Here is a 6,000-nt window from a genome sequence, read left to right on the forward strand (position 1 = left end):
TATAGGCTAAATTTAATATACAAAATAGTAGTATGTAATGAAAAAATAACATTAAATTCATTTTCGGAAAACATAGACGTGTATATTTTCTTAGTACCGAAAATAACGGTGTTTTGGATTTTTGAAACCGCTATTTCGGTATCAATAAATAATTGAATACCGGTTTTGAAATCCTTACACGCTGGTGAGTAAACCGATGACAAGCATGATTTACATCAGATACGTCTTGTTTTATTAGAAATTTAACAACTTAAAAACGCTCCAGTGAAAATCTATTTAAACGTGACTGTCATGCATTTACGATTAGAACCTATGATCACCCAAAAACATTTAATGGTGACAAACCATTTAAACCAAAATGCTTATTCATATTATTATAATGACGACCGTGCAGCTGACTCATGCGCAATATTGCAAGTGTGATGAAGAATATAAAAAATGCAAATTTATTTAATAAAATTGATTTCATGTAGATTCTAGATTCTTTCGCTTGCCAGCAAAATTACCGCGCGTGCCATAGGTTCGCCACCGCTGGCCTAGGCCTTAAACCAGTACCATATACAGAGATTCAATGACAGAAGGTTATTTTAGTAACTAATTTTAGTAGACAGTAATTTTCTCGCATGATTCAGAATACCTTTATGATCTACAAACCGATTACAGAAACACTTTGAAGTACCTCAATAGCAACATAGGCTTCAAAATAAGAACGAAATTTATAATTAACCGCTTTTATTACCAAAAAAGCTGGAACTGGAGAAGACCCACATCTATCTGGGACAACTTTGACATGTAACATTGAATATGCATCTACAGATTGATGTATTTATGTTTTATTAAATAGTAAGCGATCATATAATCAAATAATCAAAGAGGCAGCGGCGATTTTCTTTAACGAATGTAAAGCAATCGATTCATCATCAGATTTAAAAGGAGGCCTCGAAACAGTAAAAACCACTCATACATTAAAAAAAATATACCAAAATTTTAAAAAAATATGTGCAGGTATTTCTCACAAATTAATCCCATAAAATATTTCTCAAAACATAACTAAATTCCTGCCACAGACATCAAAATACTTAAAAATATATATGACAATTTTGTTAAGTTAAAGAATGTTATTCTAAAAAACGCATATCTACCGAGATTGCTACGTTGGTAGTTGGAATTTATAGTTTTTATTTTATTTTTTCATGGAGGCCTCAAAATCAGTCAGTCCCTCGAGCCTCCACGTCCCTAAACCCTCAACTGCAAAAAAGGGCTGGAGTGATTTAATTTAGCAAGCCAGGGAACACATTAAGAATGTGTATTGGCTTACCCTACTCACATACTGTGTGTAGTATAACCGGTTACGGATCTCGAATGTGGAAAAAATATGGGATACCTACATTCTAATTGATTTAAGTTTTGTACTATTCCATATGAGTCCACCTTATTTATGTCGTATATATATGATTTTAAAATTGGTAATTGCACGATATTCACGATACAAGAATATCATAAACTGAATATGTACTTAAGGTAAATAATTGGTTATGTTTTTAATGCAGGAACCAGCGTTCTTTAGAGGTGTTTTTGGAAATGATAGAAGGAGAAGTGAGGGCTGCTGCTGTACTCCTAGACCAAGAACGCGAGGAACGCGCTCGAGAGAAGCGATCTGCCGACCAAGACAAGGAACTGTTGAAGAAAGCTTCGCAAGATATTGCTGCATTGACAGGTAGTAAAACTATGGTAGAATTTTGAAATGTATTTTATGTAATCGCACACAGGAATGACATAGATACAGGCGCGCACACAGAAAATAGTTTGGGGTCGATCCATTTTGAAAAATTATCTACTTATAATATTTTTTTGTCGATTTTCAATGCGGCGTTGTTGGGTTTAACACAATCTAGCAGGTACCAGGTAGCAGGTACATTGACGTCGCTCCCTCATTCGCCGCCCTTTATAATGTGCTGTCCCTATGCAATGCATGACCTGGCTACACCCACGGGAGGTCACTGACTTAAAAGTCAAACATAAGAAAGCTAAAGTTGATACATTTAAAAATGAAGAAATTAAAAAACATATTTTTCCATATTATATCGAATATGCTAATTATGTAAAGTTGTCAGTTGGTTGTTAAACATTCACTGAAAACTGTACATATGTGGATATTTTAAGAAATAAAGACGAGATAATTAAATTAACAAAAATAACCAACCATTGGATCCAAATACATATTATTAATTTAATTTAATAAAATGTATTTTTTTCGCTTTTATTAATAATTATATCGGGATCGGTTTCGTCCGCCTCAGAGCCACATTTTCATTTAAATAATCTTTATACTACAGGCATTTCTCAAATTTGTTATGATGAAATTGTCTCTCTGAGGCGGTCGAAACTGGTCCTGATATTAATAAAAGTGGAATAAGTACTATAAAAAATTGCGTTTTATTAAATTATATTAATAATGCGATGTATTTCCACCATGAATTGACAGTTAACACAATAAAAGAAATCAAAATACATACATATTATGCCCAGAATGATATGATGATGTTTCCTTTATACCTATTGGTAATTTTGTTGTCAAAATTTACCTACATACTCAAGGCATCCAAGTCTATAGCAATGCCAATGTCTATACTCGATAGTCAATAGCAATCGATGTCTGCGATTATACCTAGATGTTTCATAATAATAATTTAATAAATCGATTCTTTGGATCTAGAATTCATAGTTTCCTAACATTTTTGGCCCTCTTTTGAAATAAGTATAATATTTTTAAGAAGCGGGAAATTCTCTATGTCAACTAGTGGTGAAATCATGGCCTCCATATCCTGAAGCGGGCCCCCCTACCTATCGCTAAGGATAAAGACAGTGTGACGCTCTACAGTAGCGTTTTCCAAATGTTGTACGCGGTAAAATTAATGTGTATATTATAGTGTTTTTTGTATACTTTAATACATCCATTTTCATTATGGAGTTGTCGAGTATCGCTACACAATTAAAAATTGTATTGTACAACCACATAATTTTAAATAACAGTATTGAAGAAAAATAGTGTCGCAGTCGACTTTTTTTACTATTAGAGAGAATTTGTGATGTGTGTTTATCTCACTTATCTGGTCGACTCTCGGGCCGCTTCTGAGCCCGGCCCCCAGGCTACAGCCCTATCAGCCCCCCTTTGTGGGGGGCATCGGTGAAATTGTTCTCTCCGATGGACATGGTGTATAAAATATTGTTTTTTTTTTTTTAGACAACATAATAGTGGTGAAGGCTTAAGATCCGACATAAATAGTGCTTACAATACTTGGTTAGGCTTATGCATTACTTTTCATTGAACTAAGACTACAAATAATTGCAGACAGTGTAAACCAAGTCATAATAAAGAATAGTAAAAAAATATTCATCTATCTATAAAATATTTTAATTATGCCATTAAATCATATATAATGTTAAATATTTTTAGATAGAAGAATATTTTGTATCTATTATGGTTTGGTTTAGGGAGGGGCAACAGGGAGTGAAGGGACAAACCGACATCACCATTCTGTAATATTCATACTTATGACTGAAAAGGTGTGCACTATTTTAGTCGGATCGCCGATAGCATACCTAAACTATTACGATTTCGTTTAGGCAGGGCTTCATTTAGTTTTAAAAACTAACCAGCACCATCTGTAATTTGTATTCTGAATTCAATGAAAATAATTACAAGATAAAAAGAACTTTTTATATACAACGTTTTTAAATTTTCTGTTGAACCATATAAACTTGACTTGACTAGCTTAAACGATCAAAAAAAATTGTACTTGACATGTCATATTGATTTCCATAGTAACGCACGTATATTAATAGTTTAGTTACTAAGCCCCAGAGCCCTGGTGTCGAAATAACTTTTCATACAAAACAGAATTAACTGAAAATGAATTCAATTCTACTTAAAGATGGCTAAAAGTATTAAAAAATGCATTGGCATCGTGTTATGATATATTCTAAAAGTTTCAAATGTCTAGCTAGTCGGGAAGTTAATTAAAAATCGATTGCAAGATTTGTACCGGACAAAGAACCACCGGACAAATAAGAATACGAGCTAAGAAAAATGTTGTAAATAAATAGGTATGACTGACACAGATTAGTGAGCACTATTTATGTCGGATCATAACAGTCTACCTCCACTCTTCGCCACTGCAATGTAGGGTATACGTTTAATAACTTTTTACTACACTGATACGCCTCTTTTCCTGATTATCTCGCATAAAATTATATAAGATGATATTCACTTGTATTGATATTAAATAAATAAATAGACAATACTTATATTATGTAAAATATATATTTTTAGAGTATATTAAATAAGTACATCATTTTCATCCTAGAGCCGGAGTGCAAAGTTACGAAGTGTATACTCAACATATTATATAATTCTAATATTTTGGCTTGACTTGTTCTCTTTTAAACAATAAAAATGTATTAATTTCTTTTATTTTGTTAACTGTCAATTCATGGTGGAACTGCATTGTATTGTTGTTTTAATTTAATAAAATGCATTTTTTTGTAGTACTTGAGGCGGACGAAACTGGTCCTAATCTATTGATTAAAAGTGGAATAAGTACTACAAAAAAAAATGCATTTTATTAAATTAAAACAACAAAAATGTATTATTAATAGCTCATTTGAAAACGACACTTCATTTACAGATTGTTGACAACTTATTGTTATGTACAGTCTCATATTTAACTGGAAATCGATTTACTCAACTTGCACTTGTGCCGTTGTATTCGTTCAATCTGCAGCATCTCAATTACTCCAATCCACCTCTGCATGAGTACCTACATGTTATAATGTTATAATTTCCGTGTTTATTTTGTGTTAGCGGAGGTAGGCGCTGCGCGTGCGAGGGCGGCGGCAGCTGTGACGTCACGCGAGAGGGCGGAAAGGTCTGTCACTCCGGCCCTGACCACGCAACATCAACACCGCGGCCCGGAATAATTATTCATTACGCCAGTCCTTATGTTAATTTTAAGAATACAGTCCGATTATAATGTAAGTTTTTTTATAAGTATAACGAAGCTAAAAGAAAGATGATATTTTTTTGGTTGACTAAATAAAATATTGAAATCTAACCGTTTTTTTTAAGTAATAATTATTTTTATGATAGATTTTTTTTTAAATTTATACTCTACCTCTACCATGTCAATATGCCGTCGATGGTATCTAGGCACACCCATCTCCGAAATTTTGTACGTACGCAGTATCGCCGTATCGCCGTGAGATGTTGTATCGGAAATATATTAATAGGTATAGCGCCTGCAGTGGCGCACCCAGGATTTAATATTGGGGGGGGGCCCAAAGAGGAGAATGTAAATTACTCCCATAGGCTCTTTTTCTTCTTCACAGCCTAATTTCTCGTTGTCTATTGCACTCGGTGTACCTACACCATGGTCCCCACATCCTGAAACGGGCCCTCAGGCTAGGATATTTGGCGGGCCCCCTACCTACCGCTAAGATTAAAGGAAGTGTGAAACACTGCATTAACGTTTTTCAAATTATGTTTTAGTTCAAATTAAGGGTACTTATACAGTGAATTATTGGCGATTTTCAATACATCCACTTTAATAATGGAGCTGTCGAGTATCGACACATAATAATCAAAAAATATATTGCACAATTATATAAGTAATAGAAAATGTTCATGGGCATGAAGCATAATAGCGCCGCAGGTGACTTTTTTTACTATTAAAGCTAATTTATGATGTGTGTTTATCTCACTTATCTGGTCAACCCGACACGCCGGGCCCCCCACAGCCCGGGCCCCCAGGCTAGAGCTCTATCAACCCTCCCCAGCCATGACCTTCACCACTCCGGAATTCGGGTGGACACCAAGAATTTTTTGACAGTTCCATTAGGGATTGTGTTTCTAAAAAAAACTGACATTAGTGTTTCGAAATTATTGTGTTAGAAATTAAAATCTAAGAAATTTTTCTAAAAAGGGTGCTGGAGAATTATTAA

The sequence above is a fragment of the Rhyacophila brunnea genome, unplaced genomic scaffold (genome assembly GCF_057557595.1).
Source record: "Rhyacophila brunnea isolate RB1 unplaced genomic scaffold, BYU_Rbru_1.0 scaffold_5, whole genome shotgun sequence".
Taxonomy (NCBI): domain Eukaryota; kingdom Metazoa; phylum Arthropoda; class Insecta; order Trichoptera; family Rhyacophilidae; genus Rhyacophila; species Rhyacophila brunnea.